The 25,806-nt window shown below is 45.8% G+C and overlaps 3 pseudogenes; all 3 read left to right on the top strand.

Moving 5' to 3' along the window:
- Positions 1-10,406: 10,406 nt before the first annotated feature.
- Positions 10,407-14,996, top strand: LOC147979763 (uncharacterized; annotated as a pseudogene).
- A 16-nt stretch (positions 14,997-15,012) lies between these two features.
- On the top strand, positions 15,013-19,889 carry LOC147979762 (uncharacterized; annotated as a pseudogene).
- Positions 19,890-20,168: 279 nt separating this feature from the next.
- On the top strand, positions 20,169-21,171 carry LOC147979761 (uncharacterized; annotated as a pseudogene).
- The last annotated feature ends 4,635 nt before the right edge of the window (positions 21,172-25,806 follow it).

The following is a 25,806-nucleotide window of genomic DNA, read 5'->3' as shown; positions in this document are numbered from 1 at the left end:
CCTACCAGCAGGCGCTTTGTCGGATGGCTGCACCGTCTCCGCCCGTCTTGCCTCTGGCCCTGAGCCCCCCACCCTCTCCGACGGACCCTCTCCGTCGCCCGCCCGCCCCTCCATCCGGTCCGAGATCTGTCGGCCTGCGGAGGACGCGCCGGCGCTGCGGGACGACTGGCAATGGCGTGGGGCCAAAAGTGGCCGCGTCAGCGCCCCCCCCCCCCCCCCCGCCGCCCGCGTCACGGCCCTAGTGAGCTCCCGTGCTAGCGCCCCTCCTGGCTGCGCCTCGGTGAGTGCCCGCGCTGCTTCAGCACGGCGCACCCCCGCTCCGAGTCCCGGCGCGACATATGTTGCGCGCGCTGCCGTTTCTTTGGCCACAAGGCCAAGGACTGCACCGCCTAGCTCTCATGCGCCTTGTCCTCGTCATGCGGCTCTGTACCTCCTTCGCAGCGCCACTATCTCCTGTCGCACGCCGATGGCTCTGGCCGTGTCCCGTCCCCGCCCAACGCCGACCGCCCCGCGTTCTCCGGGTCGGCGGCGACCACGCGCTCTTCCTCTGGCCTGCCAACGCCCGCGTCCTCCGGGCAGGCAGCCACGGTGCCACTGGCCTCCTCCTCCGACCTGGCGGCCACCACACGCTCCAGCTCCGACCTGCCTACGCCCGCGTTCTCCGGGCCGGCAGCGTCCCTCCGCTCGAGCTCGGCCGTCCCGTCGTTCGCGCCCTCTAGGCCCGTTTCGCCGGCCGGCTCCTCCTCCTCCAGGAATACTCCCCTCTCCGGACACCTCGCCCGTAGGCCAGCGGCGGCCATCTGCTACCTCCCCCGCTCTGAGGAGATGATTGCCGCCGAGCAAGCTCTCGGGCGCGCTCTTGTCGCCACGGTAGCTGGATGCCGCTTGGGCATCTCCCCTGATGAGGTCGCCGACACCCTTTGCGCCCAGTTCGAGCTTGCCAATGGCAACTTCTCGGTGCACCGCCACACTTTGGAAGATTTCCTCATTCGCTTCCGCACCCTCGCCATTCGAAGCCGCGTCGCCGCCTCGCCCGTCTGCACCCCTCGGTTCCAGCTTCTTCTCCACCCCTGGGGCAGGACCGCGAGCTCCGAGCCGGTTCGCGCCCTGTTCCTCCTCTCCTTGGAGCTCTACGGGATTCCCGACCATGCTTGGCATCTCTCCTCCACCGAGTTCGTCCTCTCCCCATTCTGCAAGGCCGAGGACCTCACGCCGGAGACGCACAGCATGTCAGACATGTCGACATTCAGGCTCACGGCCTGGACCACGAACCCCGATGGCATCCCGCGCACCGCCGAGCTCCTCATCCCAGATGACGATGCCGTGGCCATTGATGCTGATCCCGACCGTGCCGAGCGCCTCGCTCTTGGGCTTGCGCGCTTCCCCGTCCGGATCCACAACGCGACATGCACAGACTTCCGCCGCCCCCCGAGGCTGCCGTCCCCGCCGTCTTCGCCCGGGGATGAGGCGGGCCACGACCAAGACTCCCCTCCCCTCCCTCCTCGATGGCCGGAGCGCCATGACTTCCCGCCTGCGGGTTCCAGCTCGCAGCACCCCTGCCGGCGCCGCGGTGGTCGCTGGCGTCATCGCCGCCATGCCCACGCTCCGCCGCCCAGCCGCTCCTGGAAAGGCATTCTTGGCCCCCACCCTGATGCGGTCACTGACATCAACCGTGTTCCTGCCTTGCTGCGATTGGGTGCCCCCTCCCCTTTCGACAATGTAGACCCTGAGACCATGGTCACCCCCTGCTGCTGACCGCCAGACGGGACCCACGCTGCTGCTTCGGGCTAGGGAGGAACGCGAAGACCAGCCCATTTCAAATTCTAGCGAGGTGGTATCCCCCTGTACTCATCCAAGCCCCCGCCCTGTCGACGCGTGCCTTGATCCGCGCGACATAGCCCAGGCTCCACCTCCCGAGGAGATTAACTAGGACGACTCGGGCTCCCCCACCCAACGGGTAGTTGCCACCCCCTTGTGGCTCCGGATGGCCCCACACCGCCGCACACAACCTCGGATCCCGAAGCCTCGGATCCACCGCCCTTCAGGCATGACGCTGTCGGTGCTACTTGCCAAGCGCTTCGCCCAACTCTGTGCGCTGACATCCAATATGTCGACACCCACGACCGGGCCATGCAGCCTCCTCTTGATGGCCGCAACGGTGGGTCCAGCCCCGTCAGGTGCATGCTGGCCGCCCCATTGGCTGCCGATCAGGACGCCTGCCCTGTTGTTGACAGCGACACCGCCATGCAGCCCAATCAACACGCTGTGGACCATGCAACCCCCTGGCCTCGTTTCTGGACGTGATTTCCATCTACCCCCAGCATGTGCTTCCCACCCCGCCTCCGCGCCGACGCAGGAACGCGGTCCCACCCAATTTCACCCCCAGGCGCAGTTTCAGGATCGCGAAGGCTGACCGCAGTTTGGACTTAGAAATGAAGGCTAAGCGTGTGCTACTTAGGCGCCTTGGGCTCATTGAGAGTGATGACGCTCCCATCTCCAATGACATGCTGAGCAAATATGCCCGCATCTTCGAGTGACCACTTGCGGAGGACATGTTGGAAGCCTTCGCGGATTTCTATGGTTGGCAGGTGCCAAGCTTCTCCAACCCCGAGACCTACCCCGAGCGGGCTCCGCCACGCCTAGTCGAGGCGTATCCTTTTTTGCGGTTGTCGGTGTCAAAACCGGCGGATCTCGGGTAGGGGGTCCCGAACTGTGCGTCTAAGGCGGATGGTAAAAGGAGGCAGGGGACACAATGTTTACCCAGGTTCGGGCCCTCTTGATGGATGTAATACACTACATCTTGCTTGATTGTTCTTGATGATATGAGTATTACAAGAGTTGATCTACCACGAGATCGTAGAGGCTAAACCCTAGAAGCTAGCCTATGGTATGATTGTATGTTGTCCTACGGACTAAACTGTCACAGCCCTAGATTTTGCTTGTAGCTAATTACCTGAGTGAGCCTCATGCATCATCTCTAAATTTTGAAAGTTGAATCGAGGTTACTTGAAACCCTCATTAATCACTTCAAAATAATCAACATTAAAATCTTTTCAAAGAAGTCCAAGAAAATGTTCCTCTTAGTCTCTGAAAATATTGGCAAGAGGTAAAACTTAAAACAATATTTTTCGAATCTCAGAGATATTTATTTTGGGCCTTTGAATTAAATCAATAACTATTTGCATTGGATATATATTTATTAATTAATTAATATATGTCCAATAATTCTGATCTTTGGTGAAGGGCTTTGGAATAATCCAACTAGTCCCTACAAGAATTATCAGAAGCAACAAAAATGATTTAGTGTCTAAAACTAAATCAAAACAAATTACAGAAAATAGAAAACAGAAAGAATTAGAAAAGAGAGAGAGAGAGAAGAGCTCATCTAGCCACCTGGCGGCCCAACTGTGCAGCCCAGCCCAGCACCGCAACCCCCTCTGTCTTCTTCCTCCTCACGCTAGTAGGCAGGGCGCGTGGTCGCCGCGCGCGCGCCAGCTCCTGCTTCCACCGCGACGCCCTGACTCTTCTGGATGTGCCACGGAGACGCCCAGCGCTCCCTCTCGCTTCCCCTCCTCTCCCTGGACCTCACTCCCCTCTCTGCTCTCTCTCTTTCTCGCGACCGAGCGGAGCTCCTCGCCGCCGACGTGCACCACCGCGGCCATCGCCTCTCCCTCGCTTCTCTGACCGGCCCAGAGGCTCCGCCTCAACCCCCTCTTTCTTCCACCCGAGCCACGCCACCGCGGGAGCCCCACATCGCCGCCACAAGTCGTCTTCCCCGAGAATGGCCGCCGGACTCCATTGAGGGATTCGCCGTCGCCAAGCCGTCCCCGAGCAAGCCGAGCCCCTCTTGGTGATCGCTGTGAGCTCCGCCACTGTTTCCCCCTCTCCCTCGCTCCGTTTGATCGTCGTAGTCGTCGCCCCCTTGATGAACGAAGCACGCCGCCGCACGAGCTCGTCGCCGACGAGGCTCCGGTGGCCAATCGGTCCCGTTCTTATGCCCGTTAGCTTTGTGAGAGCCAGTAGAACCTTAGGTACTACCCGTTGACCCTCCCGTGCACGATGTCGTCATTTTCATCGGCGCCCGAACTCCGGCCACCGCCGCGATCTCCGTTCCGGCGCGCTCCGGTGCCCCCACAGCCACCCACCTGCTCCTTTGGATGCGGGCGAGCGAGGACAACCCACTGGTGCCCTTGGCTTGACCCACGGCCGCCTGTAGCGCCATCTCCGCCGTTGCCCGAGCTTCGGCCGCCGTAAAGCTCGACGCCGTCAGCGCTGTAGACCACCCCAGCCACTGCTGCTTGCTCCGTTGGATGCGGATGAGCACCAGCTCCACGCAGAGTCCCTCCACCACTCGTTTGGTCGCCGGAGGAGCAAACCCGACGCCCTCCGCCGTCTCTGGCTCCGCCGGCGACGAGCCGCGGGTCAACTCCGGCGAGTTGACCTGTGTTTGACCCCTGTTTGACCCCCCCAGGGTCACTGATGCGTGGGCCCGCCCTGTTAATTTTTAGTTAGGTTTAGTTTAGTGCTAATTAACTTAGTTTAGTGCTTAATCTAACACTAACTAACTCTGTTAAGTTAGTGATGACACTGACACGCGGGACCCACAGGTCAGGTTTGACCTGGACCGCCCCCGTTGAAATGGTGACGTCACAGTGACGCTAAGCTGACGCAATAAGTATTTTCTGGATTTATTTTTATATAGGAAATTCCAGAAAATGTTGCAAACTTCAAAAATTCATAGAAATTAATCTGTAACTCCAAATGCAATGATTTATATATGAAATATGATCAGAAAAATCCAATCTATCCATCTGTACTAGTTTCATGCATGTTTAAACAAGTTAACTTGCTGTTTAGTGCAAAACATGATAAGCACTATTTAAGATCACAAATGAGTTTGAACTTTGATTCTTTGGTTCAAAATAGCTCAAACCCATCTGGTTGTAGTTACATTAGCCCAACACACTCATTTTACCATGTCATGATCATGCATCATATTGTGCATTGCATTGATTGTGTTTCTTTCTCTGTTGCCGGTATTTGTCCCCTCTCGATAGACGTGGTTTCGACGATGAGTTCGATGACACCAATGAAGAGCTATAATATCTTCAGAAGTGCCAGGCAAGCAAAAACCCCTTGTTCATTCCGATACAATCCCACTCTCTTGCTCCTGCTCTCTTTTACTGCATTAGGACAACAACGATTCAACTGTTACATGCTGCGGTAGTTGAACCCTTTTCCTCTGCATGACCTGTCATTGCCACAGTAAATAGATCAAACCCACTAGCATGAGTAGGAGTTGTTTGAGCCCTGATGTGCCTACTCTTTCATGTTTGTTTGTCATGCCTGCTACTGCTTAGAGTTGAGTCAGGTCTGATTCATCGGGGATGAATCGGAGGTGTGTAAACATGTCCTACTGTTGAGAGCTAAGTGTGTGAACACGATTTGGTAAAGGTAGCGGTGAGAGGCCATGTAGGAGTACATGGTGGGTTGTCTCATTGAAGTCGTCCTCAGGAACTGAGTTCTGTGTTTGTGATCCATGAAACAGTTACTACCACGCATTGGGCCCGAAACCAATGGACCCTCTCGGCTTCTTGATCACCCTTGTCCTCTGTCCAGGAGTTGCAACTAGTTTCTGGTGTTTATAGGATATGTGTTGGCGGCCGTGCATAGCGCTGACCCTAGGGGTGGGCTATGATGCGGTAGATACACCGTGGCCGGGCATGCCGGGTGCCCGTTTGGTGTCTCGGAACCCTGTACACATCGTCCGGGGCCGTATGTGGAAACCTCGGCCGGACTCCCTGTGGATGGAACCTGGATAGGCGATAAACCTGGACTAGAGACTTGAGTGTTTAGGTAGGCCATGGCCGACACCCTCGTTGGGCTTCCGCTTGAAGGTTGCCGAGTACATGTCGTGTAAACGGCGGTAAGTGGTGAGAGCGTGTGTGAAGAAGTACACCCCTGCAGGGTTAACATCATCTATTCGAATAGGCGTGTCCGCGGTAATGGACTTTTGGGTTGCCTACAACAGTTCATAGACAAGTGAAAGTGGATACTCTAAATCTCGCAAGATAAGTGTGACTGCTATGGATGGCCTTCTTGTAGGGAGACGGGAGCGGATCCATAGTGGTGTATTGAATGGTGAATATGTGGACTCGTGTGCGCCACCTCAAAAGAGTTGCTTGCAGTCGTAGTTCAGGTTAGCCACTGGGTCAAAGCTGGCTTGCTGCAGTTAAACTCCACCACCCCCTTTATTGATACCGAGGCATATGTAGATAGTTCTGATGTAAGTCTTGCTGGGTACATTTGTACTCACGTTTGCCTATTTTATGTTTTGCAGAGAGACGTCAGTCTCGCTAGTAGTTCCGTGTGGACTTCGACGTTTAGCTTGATACCTCAGCTACGATCTTGTGCCCTCGGCAGGATCTGGTAGATAGTCAGGCTTCTTAGCCTTTTTCATTTGTAGATGTCTGTACTCAGACATGTTAAGCTTCCGCATGTGCTTGATTTGTATGCTATGATTGTTGGTTCATGAGACCCATGTTTGTAATATCTCGCTCCTCGGAGCCTAATGAATAAATACTTGAGTTATAGAGTTATGTTGTGATGCCATGTTGTATTTACACAAATCGAGCATATTGTGTGTATGATTGAAATGCTTGGTATGTGTGGGATCCGACAATCTAGTTGTTTATCCTTGGCAGCCTCTCTTATGGGGAAATGTAGTCTAGTGCTTCCATGAGCCATAGTAGTCCGCAACAGCCCGGTTCACCGGACTCCTGTTAGCCCAGCACTACTGCTCAGGACACTTGACTGGTCGGCATGTGTTTCACTTCGTTCCTGTGTCTGTCCTTTCGGGGAAATGTCACGCGATGACATCTGGTGTCCTGCCTAGCCTGCTACATCCCGGGTTCCTGGAGTCCTGTTAGCCCAGTGCTACAGCCCGGATTCACACGCTGCTGACCGACATGCTCGATGTGATTCATGTATGCCTGTCCCCATAGGTTAGTGTTGCTTTGGGTTCACGACTAGCCATGTCGGCCCGGGTTCTCTGTCATATGGATGCTAGCAAGACTATCATATACGTGAGCCAAAAGGCGCAAACGGTCCCGGGCCATGGTAAGGCGACACCCGTGGGAATACCGTGCGTGAGGCCGTAGAGTGATATGAGGTGTTACCGGCTAGATCGATGTGACTTGGAATCGGGGTCCTGACAGCGTTGGTATCAGAGCCTGACTGCCTGTAGGATTACCAAGCCAAACTGGTCGAAGTGGAGTCTAGAAATGCTTTAGTTATATAAGGGAATTGATTGTAGATGGGAACGTAAGGCTCTTTTTACTCCTTTACCTTATGGCCTTCTGATCTGAGTCATCCTCTTCTCTTCTACGGGGAGTAAGAACTAGGCCCTCTCATCTATCTATCAGGATGACGTGTTACTAATCCATAGACTCATAGAATTGATAGTTTCAAGCCTCAGTTCCGTTCCTACTACTTCCGTATGTTGACAGTTGATCTCGGAACCTTGATATTGTGTTGTTGAGTGGTTATGCCACCATTTTGCAGGATGTCTCAAATCTTTTGAGCATTTACAGTCATTATGCTATCCGAGTCATCCCAGGTCTCTAACTAGTCTGATGCATTTGCAAATCCCTTCTTCCCGTTTCCGATGTCCTTTTGGGCCAGATTAAGCACACTAACGGTCTGTTGAGGTACTCTACTACCTCGACATATATGTTGGAGCTATTATTATGACCCTAGGTGTTTTAGGGAGTCACCTAGTAATCTAGCCATGTTTTGTGTTCCAAGTGTGATGATTCTGGCCACCATTCTTGAAAGCATTCCATGTTGCCATTTAGTAGTAGGTTTTCTATTCCTAGGTTCTTGAACCCGAGATTCACCATACTTACCTCCTGTTGATAGTGCTTGCTCGTTTCTTTAGGGTATTAGTAACCTTGCGACAGTCCTCGAGGTCCGTGGTATTTCTTCCTTCCAAATACCAGGAACCATTAAGGCAGAAGTTCTTTGAACCAAAATATCATGATTAGAGTACTCCTGAGGAGTTCTCCATTCATAATTGTGATTCTGCCAGTTCTACCTTTCTGCACGGGTTATCTGGAAGAAACCTGTTGAACTTGGTTCGACATATTAACCTATGCATCCACAACTCAGAAAGATATATGTCCCCTTGAGTTGTTCCTCTTCATTTGTATTTCGACCATCATCTATCAATTGATTGTCAGGAGTAATTGTGCATCCGTGTTTATCAATGCTTATTATTCTTGTGGTCCGTCAAGCCATTCTATTCCAGAATGACTAGGAGAAACAAGCTCCAGTACCTCATCCATTTCTAGGATTGGGTCAAAGCAGTTGTATTCCGCAGATAAAATGCAATCAAGCTTTTGATTCTGTTCTACCCTGAAGTATTACCCATTTTATGTCAAGAATATTGATATGCACATTTCATATATATAATTTTGGCATACAATTATACCATTCATTGGGTTATGACCATCTATTCTTCCTAAGTTTAGTTGAATATTTGCATGAAAATCATATAATGAATCATTTACTAGTCATTGTGTTTCTTTTGCAGAAAAGTGCGCAAAGGCACTATAAACTTCAAGATCCGGACTAGTGGCTAAGAGAATGAAGAGGAGGAGGAAGAATGGACTTGTGCAAGAAGAAAAGAAGTTACCAGGGGCAAGCTAAAGAAGTAGGAGGATCTTCTTGTGAAGAAAGAAGAGAAGTAAGATGGCCAAATCACAAAGTGCAGATGAGAGGAGGGGAACAAAATCCCTAGGTGCTGGAGGGATCCAATTGGGCCTGGCACATCTCCCCTCTCGTCTCCTTCTCCACCTTCGACCGCCGCCACAGCCAGGCCGGCGTGGGGCGCGCCACCGCTCCACCGCGCCCTCCGTCCACCAGCACCTCCATATACCACCATCCATCCAATCCATCACCACCTCGCGCTGCTGCACCATCCATCAGCGCCACCCCTTCACCACCATCACTCGCGTGCCCTACCAGACCAGGCGTCTGGTGCCCCACGTGACCTTGCCTTCTGTCGCTGCCTTCTTCCTCCCCTGCCTCGCTCCTGCCCTTCTTCTTCCCCTCGCTGCTCCTCCACCTCTCTCCTCCTCCTTCAATCCCTTTGTTGCTGCTCTTCTTCTACCGCGCCCCCTTGCTAATCTCTCACTCTGCTACTCCTCCCCTCATCATGTTGTTGTTTCCTTCTTCTCCTGTCGCTGCTCTCTTCTTCCTTTGCCTCTAGTTGATGCTCCTAATCTTCTCTGAACCCCAGCCTGCTGCTCTTTCTTCTCCCTACCTCACTGCTGCTCTGCCCTCTCCTGCCGTACCTCTCCTTCTCCAACTCGCCCCTGCTGATCTTCTCCATCACCTACACCATCTATAGCTGCAAGCCTAAAGTTTGACTGGGAATTAATCTTTGAATCTCTCCCGTCTCTTGCTACTGTACTCTGAATTTTCTGTAATAGGAGTTGTGTAGGACTTGTAAGGTTCAGATTTTGATAAGTGTTTGCAACCAACTAGTTTGTTCAGTTCGTACTTGTTAAATATCATGTCATGAATTCTATGTTCTCAATAGTGGATTTCTTTTCTTTCGAAACAAAGTGATGTCTAACATTTTGTCTTGGTAATTAGTGTTCTGTTAGAACTTATGCGTGTTCACCCTTTGTATTTTAATTCCAGTTCATGTATGTATTGTCACAATGTGTTCCCTTTTCTGTAGAAATATATTCAGTTTTGTAGTCCACGTATTAGTTCAAGTTCTTGTGAGATAAATGTGTGTGATTTATATAAATATGTGTGTGTCTTTGATATGATACATATATTCTGTCCTACAACCTTGTTTCTTCCCTCTGTTCATGTTTGATAGTTATATATGTGTCCTTGTCATGTTACATTCATGTCCTTTTACTTCTGTTGTCATTGATGTTAGCTTGTGTTAGTATTTTAGTTTCTCAAGTTTTATGAATATACCAAAAAGACAGAGAATATAATCTGAATCTCCCTTTGCTTATTTTCATTTACTTTGTCGTCGATTTTCCGAAACGATCTTAGATACTTTAGGTTTATTTTCCCTGTATTCGTCACTTAAATTGTCTAGCCTAGCTTTAGCCGAGCATAGTCACCGTCGCCTAGTCCCTGTGGAGAACACGACACATCCGTAGTTTGGGCGCAAAAACCCTGCTATATTATACCTGATTATTTTGGCGCCGTTGCCGGGGACTAGCGTCATGCGATTGTGTTAGGCTATAGACTAGGTTTTTCTTGTTTCTCTAGTTTGTGCCATATATTTGTGATATATCTCTAACCACTAACCCCTGTTCTAGCTAGTATCTTTTTGTTTTCTTTTCCTTTTGCAGGTTAGAGCTATCTACTCGGTTATGGCATATTATTCAGATTGTCTCGGAGATGCGAGGAACACTACAAACAACACGGAAACTATTCAAGAACTGGTAAGTAAGATTTCCCATCGATTAGATGATTTAGCATGGCAGAGAGAAGTAGTTTTTGAGGATAGGCCTAGCTCTTATGATCCTTATTCTAGAGGCCATCCTTATGTTGCTCCTACATGCCATATTTGTGGATTTCAGGGCCATTCACCCGCTGAATGTCAGCGTGGTTACTCTCACTCTCCCGATTTTTATGGCATGAGCTTCGCCCCACAGCCTAGCTCATACCAAAACAATTACTCATATGGGTGGCCTGAGAACCAGAATATGTCATATAGGAGCAACAACCCTGAGATCTCACCGTTTGCTTCTAGTAATCATATGCAGGGATTTAGGTACAATGAGGAGAGCCACAACTATGCACCACAACAATTTTATTCACCTCCTACTCATATACCTGAGCACCAAGAGATGTTGCCAATGGAGTTAAATGGTCCTCCATTTGGTCAACCAACAATTCCAGCACCTGTCATGCAATCTCATGTGCAAGTGCCCACACAAGATGAGTTCGATGACATAGACAAGCTCACACTTTTGAGTCTCGAGTTCACTTGGAGTGCTGAGGATGATCCAATTAGGCCGGTGATACTAGTGGAAATGAAGAAGATCAAGAGTGGAAAAGAGCTAGTGGAAGAAGTAAGGAAAATTGAGAAGAATATCAATGCTGGGTGCACTATCTCCTCCCTCCTTGAGCTGAGTGTTTCTGGGATATCCCTTGAGGTGTGTGAGGTTCCAACACCGTCACATCCAGCTAAGCAAGATAGCAAGAGCCCAGAGGAAGAGATACCTCAGATTGAAGATGAACTAGAAGACAAGGAACAAGATGACCAAGAGCTCGAATACCCAAGTGAACAAGTTGAAGATCCAATGTCTATCTCTCTCTAAGAAGTAAAAGAAGCTGATGTAGGTGAAGATGAAGAACCTGAGATTCATTTTCCTATTGTCATACAAGAGCGTGATGTGTCAGGTTCATTTAATCCTCTTAATGACATGTCCCATTATGTTTTGTTTGATTCTACCTTGCTTTACATGATGCTATCACTTAAGGTAGATTTGAAGAAGTGTTTGCTTGGATATGATGATACATATACTGTTGGTGGCATTGCTCATATTAATGATGATCACACTTATTTTCCTCATGCCAAACCTATGCTTAATGATAAATATCATCCTCATGTTAGTATTGAGCTTGCTGATTCCTATCATACTCGCCATGTTATTTATAGCTATGCTTATGTAATTGGGTACTCTATTAATGATTTAGAGGGCATTACCCCTTTCACTTGTATGGTCTCTTTTGTCAAGTGCTCTTTCAGGTTTTTGCTACTACACCGTTCACTACATGCTGACCAGGTTCGAGGTGACATCCCTTGGGACCCCGGTGGATTCAAAGCATGGCGACGAGGATAAGCAAGGAGCACACATATGGAAGAGAGAAGCTGGAGCGTGCTTGTGGAAGCAAAAGGAGAAGAGCTGTAGCTTAGAGAGTGATCAAGCGAGTGCTACATCATCAAAGCCCGATGAGCTGTTTCATGACCCATTCCGAGTAGATCATCCATTGATACATGCTAAAATCAAATGTTATTTGGGTTGCTTATTAAGCCATTTCTTAAATGTTGCCCCACTGAATTTTATTTGACATATGGTGCTTGATGAGAATATGCGAACCGATTGTTGAATGCCATGTAAACTAGTGATCTACATATTGCGTGCTTTGCTGAAATTAGTGAGAACTATTAGTTTTGAGTGCTCAAATCCCTAGTACACTAGAAAACTTAATCATTTTCTGCTTTTACCTTGATACACCTAGATCATTAAGTGTCGGATGCTGAGTTTGTGCCTAATGTGTTCCCATTCAGAGCAATCACTTACCACTATGGATTAGCATGCTATGTTCTCTGGATCGATAGAATGTGAACCAGACCTGGTTGAGTGATGATTCTTTTGTTTATTCATTAAAATAGGCATATCTTATAGTGTATAATTATCTGATCTACCTAATAGTAGCATGTCATGTTCCCTAGATCGGTGGCTTGTGAAATCTGGTTGGATCGGATAGGAGTTAATTATATTAAAAAAATGTAATTGTCGAACCAGGTGTATACCATGTTCTCGGGATCGGTGGTATGTTCCTTTGGGGAGACAAACTAAAAAATTTCCAATAATTGGTCGAGCCAGGTGTATACCATGTTCTCGGGATCGGTGGTATGTTCCTATGGTGAGACTAATAAGAATAATCATTGTTTTATTTCAGTAAATAAGTGATCTGATCACAAGATTTAATTCAAGTTCCTTTTGTTCTCAATATCATGCTCTCTTTAGGAACCTTTGGCATAATCATCATTTGAACTTGCTAATATTCTTGCATCATTGTAAAAGTTGAAAATGATTGAGTCTAGTAGTATCCTATTGCTTTGTAGCACTCCTAACCATTGATTTTCACTAGCTAAGTCCAAAGCATGCGATGTTTGGAGATCTACTTTACCGGGACATCCTCTAGTCAGCTCACTGTTCACCATCTAGCTCTTGTCATTTGCCTTTACTTGAGGACAAGTAAAGATTTAAGTGTGGGGGAACTTGATATGCACATTTCATATATATAATTTTGGCATACAATTATACCATTCATTGGGTTATGCCCATCTATTCTTCCTAAGTTTAGTTGAATATTTGCATGAAAATCATATAATGAATCATTTACTAGTCATTGTGTTTCTTTTGCAGAAAAGTGCGCAAAGGCACTATAAACTTCAAGATCCGGACTAGTGGCTAAGAGAATGAAGAGGAGGAGGAAGAATGGACTTGTGCGAGAAGAAGAGAAGTTACCAAGGGCAAGCTAAAGAAGTAGGAGGATCTTCTTCTGAAGAAAGAAGAGAAGTAAGATGGCCAAATCACAAAGTGCAGATGAGAGGAAGGGAACAAAATCCCTAGGTGCTGGAGGGATCCAATTGGGCCTGGCACATCTCCCCTCTCGTCTCCTTCTCCACCTTCAGCCGCCGCCACAGCCAGGCCGGCGTGGGGCGCGCCACCGCTCCACCGCGCCCTCCGTCCACCAGCACCTCCATATACCACCATCCATCCAATCCATCACCACCTCGCGCTGCTGCACCATCCATCAGCGCCACCCCTTCACCACCATCACTCGCGTGCCCTACCAGACCAGGCGTCTGGTGCCCCACGTGACCTTGCCTTCTGTCGCTGCCTTCTTCCTCCCCTGCCTCGCTCCTGCCCTTCTTCTTCCCCTCGCTGCTCCTCCACCTCTCTCCTCCTCCTTCAATCCCTTTGTTGCTGCTCTTCTTCTACCGCGCCCCCTTGCTAATCTCTCACTCTGCTACTCCTCCCCTCATCATGTTGTTGTTTCCTTCTTCTCCTGTCGCTGCTCTCTTCTTCCTTTGCCTCTAGTTGATGCTCCTAATCTTCTCTGAACCCCAGCCTGCTGCTCTTTCTTCTCCCTACCTCACTGCTGCTCTGCCCTCTCCTGCCGTACCTCTCCTTCTCCAACTCGCCCCTGCTGATCTTCTCCATCACCTACACCATCTATAGCTGCAAGCCTAAAGTTTGACTGGGAATTAATCTTTGAATCTCTCCCGTCTCTTGCTACTGTACTCTGAATTTTCTGTAATAGGAGTTGTGTAGGACTTGTAAGGTTCAGATTTTGATAAGTGTTTGCAACCAACTAGTTTGTTCAGTTCGTACTTGTTAAATATCATGTCATGAATTCTATGTTCTCAATAGTGGATTTCTTTTCTTTCGAAACAAAGTGATGTCTAACATTTTGTCTTGGTAATTAGTGTTCTGTTAGAACTTATGCGTGTTCACCCTTTGTATTTTAATTCCAGTTCATGTATGTATTGTCACAATGTGTTCCCTTTTCTGTAGAAATATATTCAGTTTTGTAGTCCACGTATTAGTTCAAGTTCTTGTGAGATAAATGTGTGTGATTTATATAAATATGTGTGTGTCTTTGATATGATACATATATTCTGTCCTACAACCTTGTTTCTTCCCTCTGTTCATGTTTGATAGTTATATATGTGTCCTTGTCATGTTACATTCATGTCCTTTTACTTCTGTTGTCATTGATGTTAGCTTGTGTTAGTATTTTAGTTTCTCAAGTTTTATGAATATACCAAAAAGACAGAGAATATAATCTGAATCTCCCTTTGCTTATTTTCATTTACTTTGTCGTCGATTTTCCGAAACGATCTTAGATACTTTAGGTTTATTTTCCCTGTATTCGTCACTTAAATTGTCTAGCCTAGCTTTAGCCGAGCATAGTCACCGTCGCCTAGTCCCTGTGGAGAACACGACACATCCGTAGTTTGGGCGCAAAAACCCTGCTATATTATACCTGATTATTTTGGCGCCGTTGCCGGGGACTAGCGTCATGCGATTGTGTTAGGCTATAGACTAGGTTTTTCTTGTTTCTCTAGTTTGTGCCATATATTTGTGATATATCTCTAACCACTAACCCCTGTTCTAGCTAGTATCTTTTTGTTTTCTTTTCCTTTTGCAGGTTAGAGCTATCTACTCGGTTATGGCATATTATTCAGATTGTCTCGGAGATGCGAGGAACACTACAAACAACACGGAAACTATTCAAGAACTGGTAAGTAAGATTTCCCATCGATTAGATGATTTAGCATGGCAGAGAGAAGTAGTTTTTGAGGATAGGCCTAGCTCTTATGATCCTTATTCTAGAGGCCATCCTTATGTTGCTCCTACATGCCATATTTGTGGATTTCAGGGCCATTCACCCGCTGAATGTCAGCGTGGTTACTCTCACTCTCCCGATTTTTATGGCATGAGCTTCGCCCCACAGCCTAGCTCATACCAAAACAATTACTCATATGGGTGGCCTGAGAACCAGAATATGTCATATAGGAGCAACAACCCTGAGATCTCACCGTTTGCTTCTAGTAATCATATGCAGGGATTTAGGTACAATGAGGAGAGCCACAACTATGCACCACAACAATTTTATTCACCTCCTACTCATATACCTGAGCACCAAGAGATGTTGCCAATGGAGTTAAATGGTCCTCCATTTGGTCAACCAACAATTCCAGCACCTGTCATGCAATCTCATGTGCAAGTGCCCACACAAGATGAGTTCGATGACATAGACAAGCTCACACTTTTGAGTCTCGAGTTCACTTGGAGTGCTGAGGATGATCCAATTAGGCCGGTGATACTAGTGGAAATGAAGAAGATCAAGAGTGGAAAAGAGCTAGTGGAAGAAGTAAGGAAAATTGAGAAGAATATCAATGCTGGGTGCACTATCTCCTCCCTCCTTGAGCTGAGTGTTTCTGGGATATCCCTTGAGGTGTGTGAGGTTCCAACACCGTCACATCCAGCTAAGCAAGATAGCAAGAGCCCAGAGGAAGAGATACCTCAGATTGAAGATGAACTAGAAGACAAGGAACAAGATGACCAAGAGCTCGAATACCCAAGTGAACAAGTTGAAGATCCAATGTCTATCTCTCTCTAAGAAGTAAAAGAAGCTGATGTAGGTGAAGATGAAGAACCTGAGATTCATTTTCCTATTGTCATACAAGAGCGTGATGTGTCAGGTTCATTTAATCCTCTTAATGACATGTCCCATTATGTTTTGTTTGATTCTACCTTGCTTTACATGATGCTATCACTTAAGGTAGATTTGAAGAAGTGTTTGCTTGGATATGATGATACATATACTGTTGGTGGCATTGCTCATATTAATGATGATCACACTTATTTTCCTCATGCCAAACCTATGCTTAATGATAAATATCATCCTCATGTTAGTATTGAGCTTGCTGATTCCTATCATACTCGCCATGTTATTTATAGCTATGCTTATGTAATTGGGTACTCTATTAATGATTTAGAGGGCATTACCCCTTTCACTTGTATGGTCTCTTTTGTCAAGTGCTCTTTCAGGTTTTTGCTACTACACCGTTCACTACATGCTGACCAGGTTCGAGGTGACATCCCTTGGGACCCCGGTGGATTCAAAGCATGGCGACGAGGATAAGCAAGGAGCACACATATGGAAGAGAGAAGCTGGAGCGTGCTTGTGGAAGCAAAAGGAGAAGAGCTGTAGCTTAGAGAGTGATCAAGCGAGTGCTACATCATCAAAGCCCGATGAGCTGTTTCATGACCCATTCCGAGTAGATCATCCATTGATACATGCTAAAATCAAATGTTATTTGGGTTGCTTATTAAGCCATTTCTTAAATGTTGCCCCACTGAATTTTATTTGACATATGGTGCTTGATGAGAATATGCGAACCGATTGTTGAATGCCATGTAAACTAGTGATCTACATATTGCGTGCTTTGCTGAAATTAGTGAGAACTATTAGTTTTGAGTGCTCAAATCCCTAGTACACTAGAAAACTTAATCATTTTCTGCTTTTACCTTGATACACCTAGATCATTAAGTGTCGGATGCTGAGTTTGTGCCTAATGTGTTCCCATTCAGAGCAATCACTTACCACTATGGATTAGCATGCTATGTTCTCTGGATCGATAGAATGTGAACCAGACCTGGTTGAGTGATGATTCTTTTGTTTATTCATTAAAATAGGCATATCTTATAGTGTATAATTATCTGATCTACCTAATAGTAGCATGTCATGTTCCCTAGATCGGTGGCTTGTGAAATCTGGTTGGATCGGATAGGAGTTAATTATATTAAAAAAATGTAATTGTCGAACCAGGTGTATACCATGTTCTCGGGATCGGTGGTATGTTCCTTTGGGGAGACAAACTAAAAAATTTCCAATAATTGGTCGAGCCAGGTGTATACCATGTTCTCGGGATCGGTGGTATGTTCCTATGGTGAGACTAATAAGAATAATCATTGTTTTATTTCAGTAAATAAGTGATCTGATCACAAGATTTAATTCAAGTTCCTTTTGTTCTCAATATCATGCTCTCTTTAGGAACCTTTGGCATAATCATCATTTGAACTTGCTAATATTCTTGCATCATTGTAAAAGTTGAAAATGATTGAGTCTAGTAGTATCCTATTGCTTTGTAGCACTCCTAACCATTGATTTTCACTAGCTAAGTCCAAAGCATGCGATGTTTGGAGATCTACTTTACCGGGACATCCTCTAGTCAGCTCACTGTTCACCATCTAGCTCTTGTCATTTGCCTTTACTTGAGGACAAGTAAAGATTTAAGTGTGGGGGAACTTGATATGCACATTTCATATATATAATTTTGGCATACAATTATACCATTCATTGGGTTATGCCCATCTATTCTTCCTAAGTTTAGTTGAATATTTGCATGAAAATCATATAATGAATCATTTACTAGTCATTGTGTTTCTTTTGCAGAAAAGTGCGCAAAGGCACTATAAACTTCAAGATCCGGACTAGTGGCTAAGAGAATGAAGAGGAGGAGGAAGAATGGACTTGTGCGAGAAGAAGAGAAGTTACCAAGGGCAAGCTAAAGAAGTAGGAGGATCTTCTTCTGAAGAAAGAAGAGAAGTAAGATGGCCAAATCACAAAGTGCAGATGAGAGGAAGGGAACAAAATCCCTAGGTGCTGGAGGGATCCAATTGGGCCTGGCACATCTCCCCTCTCGTCTCCTTCTCCACCTTCAGCCGCCGCCACAGCCAGGCCGGCGTGGGGCGCGCCACCGCTCCACCGCGCCCTCCGTCCACCAGCACCTCCATATACCACCATCCATCCAATCCATCACCACCTCGCGCTGCTGCACCATCCATCAGCGCCACCCCTTCACCACCATCACTCGCGTGCCCTACCAGACCAGGCGTCTGGTGCCCCACGTGACCTTGCCTTCTGTCGCTGCCTTCTTCCTCCCCTGCCTCGCTCCTGCCCTTCTTCTTCCCCTCGCTGCTCCTCCACCTCTCTCCTCCTCCTTCAATCCCTTTGTTGCTGCTCTTCTTCTACCGCGCCCCCTTGCTAATCTCTCACTCTGCTACTCCTCCCCTCATCATGTTGTTGTTTCCTTCTTCTCCTGTCGCTGCTCTCTTCTTCCTTTGCCTCTAGTTGATGCTCCTAATCTTCTCTGAACCCCAGCCTGCTGCTCTTTCTTCTCCCTACCTCACTGCTGCTCTGCCCTCTCCTGCCGTACCTCTCCTTCTCCAACTCGCCCCTGCTGATCTTCTCCATCACCTACACCATCTATAGCTGCAAGCCTAAAGTTTGACTGGGAATTAATCTTTGAATCTCTCCCGTCTCTTGCTACTGTACTCTGAATTTTCTGTAATAGGAGTTGTGTAGGACTTGTAAGGTTCAGATTTTGATAAGTGTTTGCAACCAACTAGTTTGTTCAGTTCGTACTTGTTAAATATCATGTCATGAATTCTATGTTCTCAATAGTGGATTTCTTTTCTTTCGAAACAAAGTGATGTCTAACATTTTGTCTTGGTAATTAGTGTTCTGTTAGAACTTATGCGTGTTCACCCTTTGTATTTTAATTCCAGTTCATGTATGTATTGTCACAATGTGTTCCCTTTTCTGTAGAAATATATTCAGTTTTGTAGTCCACGTATTAGTTCAAGTTCTTGTGAGATAAATGTGTGTGATTTATATAAATATGTGTGTGTCTTTGATATGATACATATATTCTGTCCTACAACCTTGTTTCTTCCCTCTGTTCATGTTTGATAGTTATATATGTGTCCTTGTCATGTTACATTCATGTCCTTTTACTTCTGTTGTCATTGATGTTAGCTTGTGTTAGTATTTTAGTTTCTCAAGTTTTATGAATATACCAAAAAGACAGAGAATATAATCTGAATCTCCCTTTGCTTATTTTCATTTACTTTGTCGTCGATTTTCCGAAACGATCTTAGATACTTTAGGTTTATTTTCCCTGTATTCGTCACTTAAATTGTCTAGCCTAGCTTTAGCCGAGCATAGTCACCGTCGCCTAGTCCCTGTGGAGAACACGACACATCCGTAGTTTGGGCGCAAAAACCCTGCTATATTATACCTGATTATTTTGGCGCCGTTGCCGGGGACTAGCGTCATGCGATTGTGTTAGGCTATAGACTAGGTTTTTCTTGTTTCTCTAGTTTGTGCCATATATTTGTGATATATCTCTAACCACTAACCCCTGTTCTAGCTAGTATCTTTTTGTTTTCTTTTCCTTTTGCAGGTTAGAGCTATCTACTCGGTTATGGCATATTATTCAGATTGTCTCGGAGATGCGAGGAACACTACAAACAACACGGAAACTATTCAAGAACTGGTAAGTAAGATTTCCCATCGATTAGATGATTTAGCATGGCAGAGAGAAGTAGTTTTTGAGGATAGGCCTAGCTCTTATGATCCTTATTCTAGAGGCCATCCTTATGTTGCTCCTACATGCCATATTTGTGGATTTCAGGGCCATTCACCCGCTGAATGTCAGCGTGGTTACTCTCACTCTCCCGATTTTTATGGCATGAGCTTCGCCCCACAGCCTAGCTCATACCAAAACAATTACTCATATGGGTGGCCTGAGAACCAGAATATGTCATATAGGAGCAACAACCCTGAGATCTCACCGTTTGCTTCTAGTAATCATATGCAGGGATTTAGGTACAATGAGGAGAGCCACAACTATGCACCACAACAATTTTATTCACCTCCTACTCATATACCTGAGCACCAAGAGATGTTGCCAATGGAGTTAAATGGTCCTCCATTTGGTCAACCAACAATTCCAGCACCTGTCATGCAATCTCATGTGCAAGTGCCCACACAAGATGAGTTCGATGACATAGACAAGCTCACACTTTTGAGTCTCGAGTTCACTTGGAGTGCTGAGGATGATCCAATTAGGCCGGTGATACTAGTGGAAATGAAGAAGATCAAGAGTGGAAAAGAGCTAGTGGAAGAAGTAAGGAAAATTGAGAAGAATATCAATGCTGGGTGCACTATCTCCTCCCTCCTTGAGCTGAGTGTTTCTGGGATATCCCTTGAGGTGTGTGAGGTTCCAACACCGTCACATCCAGCTAAGCAAGATAGCAAGAGCCCAGAGGAAGAGATACCTCAGATTGAAGATGAACTAGAAGACAAGGAACAAGATGACCAAGAGCTCGAATACCCAAGTGAACAAGTTGAAGATCCAATGTCTATCTCTCTCTAAGAAGTAAAAGAAGCTGATGTAGGTGAAGATGAAGAACCTGAGATTCATTTTCCTATTGTCATACAAGAGCGTGATGTGTCAGGTTCATTTAATCCTCTTAATGACATGTCCCATTATGTTTTGTTTGATTCTACCTTGCTTTACATGATGCTATCACTTAAGGTAGATTTGAAGAAGTGTTTGCTTGGATATGATGATACATATACTGTTGGTGGCATTGCTCATATTAATGATGATCACACTTATTTTCCTCATGCCAAACCTATGCTTAATGATAAATATCATCCTCATGTTAGTATTGAGCTTGCTGATTCCTATCATACTCGCCATGTTATTTATAGCTATGCTTATGTAATTGGGTACTCTATTAATGATTTAGAGGGCATTACCCCTTTCACTTGTATGGTCTCTTTTGTCAAGTGCTCTTTCAGGTTTTTGCTACTACACCGTTCACTACATGCTGACCAGGTTCGAGGTGACATCCCTTGGGACCCCGGTGGATTCAAAGCATGGCGACGAGGATAAGCAAGGAGCACACATATGGAAGAGAGAAGCTGGAGCGTGCTTGTGGAAGCAAAAGGAGAAGAGCTGTAGCTTAGAGAGTGATCAAGCGAGTGCTACATCATCAAAGCCCGATGAGCTGTTTCATGACCCATTCCGAGTAGATCATCCATTGATACATGCTAAAATCAAATGTTATTTGGGTTGCTTATTAAGCCATTTCTTAAATGTTGCCCCACTGAATTTTATTTGACATATGGTGCTTGATGAGAATATGCGAACCGATTGTTGAATGCCATGTAAACTAGTGATCTACATATTGCGTGCTTTGCTGAAATTAGTGAGAACTATTAGTTTTGAGTGCTCAAATCCCTAGTACACTAGAAAACTTAATCATTTTCTGCTTTTACCTTGATACACCTAGATCATTAAGTGTCGGATGCTGAGTTTGTGCCTAATGTGTTCCCATTCAGAGCAATCACTTACCACTATGGATTAGCATGCTATGTTCTCTGGATCGATAGAATGTGAACCAGACCTGGTTGAGTGATGATTCTTTTGTTTATTCATTAAAATAGGCATATCTTATAGTGTATAATTATCTGATCTACCTAATAGTAGCATGTCATGTTCCCTAGATCGGTGGCTTGTGAAATCTGGTTGGATCGGATAGGAGTTAATTATATTAAAAAAATGTAATTGTCGAACCAGGTGTATACCATGTTCTCGGGATCGGTGGTATGTTCCTTTGGGGAGACAAACTAAAAAATTTCCAATAATTGGTCGAGCCAGGTGTATACCATGTTCTCGGGATCGGTGGTATGTTCCTATGGTGAGACTAATAAGAATAATCATTGTTTTATTTCAGTAAATAAGTGATCTGATCACAAGATTTAATTCAAGTTCCTTTTGTTCTCAATATCATGCTCTCTTTAGGAACCTTTGGCATAATCATCATTTGAACTTGCTAATATTCTTGCATCATTGTAAAAGTTGAAAATGATTGAGTCTAGTAGTATCCTATTGCTTTGTAGCACTCCTAACCATTGATTTTCACTAGCTAAGTCCAAAGCATGCGATGTTTGGAGATCTACTTTACCGGGACATCCTCTAGTCAGCTCACTGTTCACCATCTAGCTCTTGTCATTTGCCTTTACTTGAGGACAAGTAAAGATTTAAGTGTGGGGGAACTTGATATGCACATTTCATATATATAATTTTGGCATACAATTATACCATTCATTGGGTTATGCCCATCTATTCTTCCTAAGTTTAGTTGAATATTTGCATGAAAATCATATAATGAATCATTTACTAGTCATTGTGTTTCTTTTGCAGAAAAGTGCGCAAAGGCACTATAAACTTCAAGATCCGGACTAGTGGCTAAGAGAATGAAGAGGAGGAGGAAGAATGGACTTGTGCGAGAAGAAGAGAAGTTACCAAGGGCAAGCTAAAGAAGTAGGAGGATCTTCTTCTGAAGAAAGAAGAGAAGTAAGATGGCCAAATCACAAAGTGCAGATGAGAGGAAGGGAACAAAATCCCTAGGTGCTGGAGGGATCCAATTGGGCCTGGCACATCTCCCCTCTCGTCTCCTTCTCCACCTTCAGCCGCCGCCACAGCCAGGCCGGCGTGGGGCGCGCCACCGCTCCACCGCGCCCTCCGTCCACCAGCACCTCCATATACCACCATCCATCCAATCCATCACCACCTCGCGCCGCTGCACCATCCATCAGCGCCACCCCTTCACCACCATCGCTCGCGCGCCCTACCAGACCAGGGGTCTGGTGCCCCGCGCGACCTTGCCTTCTGCCGCTGCCTTCTTCCTCCCCTGCCTCGCTGCTGCCCTTCTTCTTCCCCTCGCTGCTCCTCCACCTCTCTCCTCCTCCTTCAATCCCTTTGTTGCTGCTCTTCTTCTACCGCGCCCCCTTGTTGATCTCTCACGCTGCTACTCCTCCCCTCATCATGTTGTTGTTTCCTTCTTCTCCTGTCGCTGCTCTCTTCTTCCTTTGCCTCTAGTTGATGCTCCTAATCTTCTCTAAACCCCAGCCTGCTGCTCTTTCTTCTCCCTACCTCGCTGCTGCTCTTCCCTCTGCTGCTGTACCTCTCCTTCTCCAACTCGCCCCCTGCTGATCTTCTCCATCACCTACACCATCTACAGATGCAAGCCTGAAGATTGACTGGGAATTAATCTTTGAATCTCTCCCTTCTCTTGCTACTGTACTCTAAATTTTCTGTAATAGGAGTTGTGTAGGACTTGTAAGGTTCAGATTTTGATAAGTGTTTGCAACCAACTAGTTTGTTCAGTTCGTACTTGTTAAATATCATGTCATGAATTCTATGTTCTGAATAGTGGATTTCTTTTCTTTCGAAACAAAGTGATGTCTAACATTTTGTCTTGGTAATTAGTGTTTTGTTAGAACTTATGCGTGTTCACCCTTTGTATTTTAATTCCAGTTCATGTATGTGTTGTCACAGTGTGTTCCCTTTTCTGTAGAAATATATTCAGTTTTGTAGTCCACGTATTAGTTCAAGTTCTTGTGAGATAAATGTGTGTGATTTATATACATATGTGTGTGTCTTTGATATGATACATATATTCTCTCCTACAACCTTGTTTCTTCCCTCTGTTCATGTTTGATAGTTATATATGTGTCCTTGTCATGTTACATTCATGTCCTTTTACTTCTGTTGTCATTGATGTTAGCTTGTGTTAGTATTTTAGTTTCTCAAGTTTTATGAATATACCAAAAAGACAGAGAATATAATCTGAATCTCCCTTTGCTTATTTTCATTTACTTTGTCGTCGATTTTCCGAAACTATCTTAGATACTTTAGGTTTATTTTCCCTGTATTCGTCACTTAAATTGTCTAGCCTAGCTTTAGCCGAGCATAGTCACCGTCGCCTAGTCCCCGTGGAGAACACGACACATCTGTAGTTTGGGCGCAAAAACCCTGCTATATTATACCTGATTAAATATTGTGAGAATTGCACCATCTCTTATGAATTCTTGATGTTGTGATACTTCTTGCCATCATTTTTCATTCCTCGGTCCCGTGTTATCGCAACCGGAATGCCGGCAAGTGAACCATGATGTGTGAAATCAATACTCCTAGCAACCGTGTTGCTCGGTAGTTAATGGACACTAATATCATTCTTAGTGTGTTGGTTATCGGAACACTATTCTAGGATTGATCGTGCTACCTTGTCCTCATTTCTGGTGCACTCTTCGATCTTTGAGTTAGGATTGAATCCCTTGCTCATTTGATCATATTGTCTTGCCTGAAAAGCAAGATTGTTCTCGAGCTTAGTAACATATCGGTGGTTCGTGATTTTCCGAATATCTTCTTGAAAGTATCACCAGGTTTTCTCCTGACTGTTATGTTGAGCTCGTGATCAAGTTGGTTTTTCAATAAACCACTTTTCTCCAAGAATCTGTGTTGGATACCCCTGAGCTAGTTGGTTAAGCCAAACAACAACTTGGAGAGTTGGAAGATAAAAACTTGTCTGACTTAGCTCATGTTAAGGGATATCTTTTTGTGTGTGTTTGTGTGTGTGTGTGTGTGTTGAAGAAAGATGATATCTCCATCGATGGGTCCTTGTGATCAGTTGTTGGATCTATTGCCGTGTCAAAACTTTGACTTGAGTATGGGCTATCGTCAAGTCAAATCAGAACCAACAATGTTCGTAATGTTGTCTTACTCGTGGTTGTTCCTCGAGCATACACCATTACATCTTTTGGTCTGACCAATACTATCACGTTGTTCACATAATGGTGGAAGTCCAGTGATATGGAAATTTCGATGAGTTGCTGTCGAGCCCATCAGCGGCATTTTGTCTTCCCCATGATTCATGTTGAACATCCAGCTAGTGTTGGAAACTTTTGTAAGCATTATCTTCATGTTCCGTTCATGAAGCCTATGTTTGGATGAAAGGAGTGACTTCCTTGGATTCACGTGCATTAGATGTAAGTTGCCGCCGTGAATTCGAGAAAGCTTGTTTTTGCTTCCTTTGGAATCATCCCAAGTCAGTCATACATATGTGCGAAGTATTCTGTGGTCTGGAGACTTGCAACCTTCATTCTATATGTATTCTTAGCACACCAAGCCACTGATTGATTTGTTCAAAGAAAAGAAGTTCATACGCTAATCCTGAAGGGCCCGGACGGATATGCACAAGACTTCGTTATCTCGATGATGATTCCCAACCAGAACTCGGTAGTGTTTTATTATAAGACTACCATGTGGTCATGCTTGTCTAGGACAGTGTGTTCACAGGTGTGTAGTAGAACCAGCTCATGTTTTGCAGCTTGCTATCGTAGTTCATCTCCCGAGAGTCTCACAACACCATATCGTCGAATTGTGTTGCAAACTTTCTTTTCATACATGCTGAGTCTGAAGTATCCTATCACCAATCGGATCTGAATCCCAGGAAGATATCATGGTTGGAACTTTCCCAACAGTTGCATTTTGTTCCCAGCTTGCACCGCCATTGTGCCAATTCCCCATGGGCTGCCCTTCTCAGCAGTTGCTGTCCAGGTTCATCTTCAAAGGTGGACTTACCATGAGTCCCATTCATTTCCGATGATAAGCAAAAATCATCCATTACATTGTCTTCAACAAGGTAGTCCACATCATCCATTCTAGTATGAGTATGCCATCCCTTCGAACTATTTCAACAAATCGATTGTGATTTTCCATAGGCTGGTATAGAGAGTTTCAGTGATCTCTATGTC

Source organism: Triticum urartu, chromosome 3A, assembly GCF_056163025.1.
Source record: "Triticum urartu cultivar PI428250 chromosome 3A, HENAU_Tu73, whole genome shotgun sequence".
Lineage (NCBI taxonomy): Eukaryota > Viridiplantae > Streptophyta > Magnoliopsida > Poales > Poaceae > Triticum > Triticum urartu.
The sequence above is the reverse complement of the archived record's forward strand: the minus strand, read 5'-3'. Positions and strand labels throughout refer to the sequence as shown.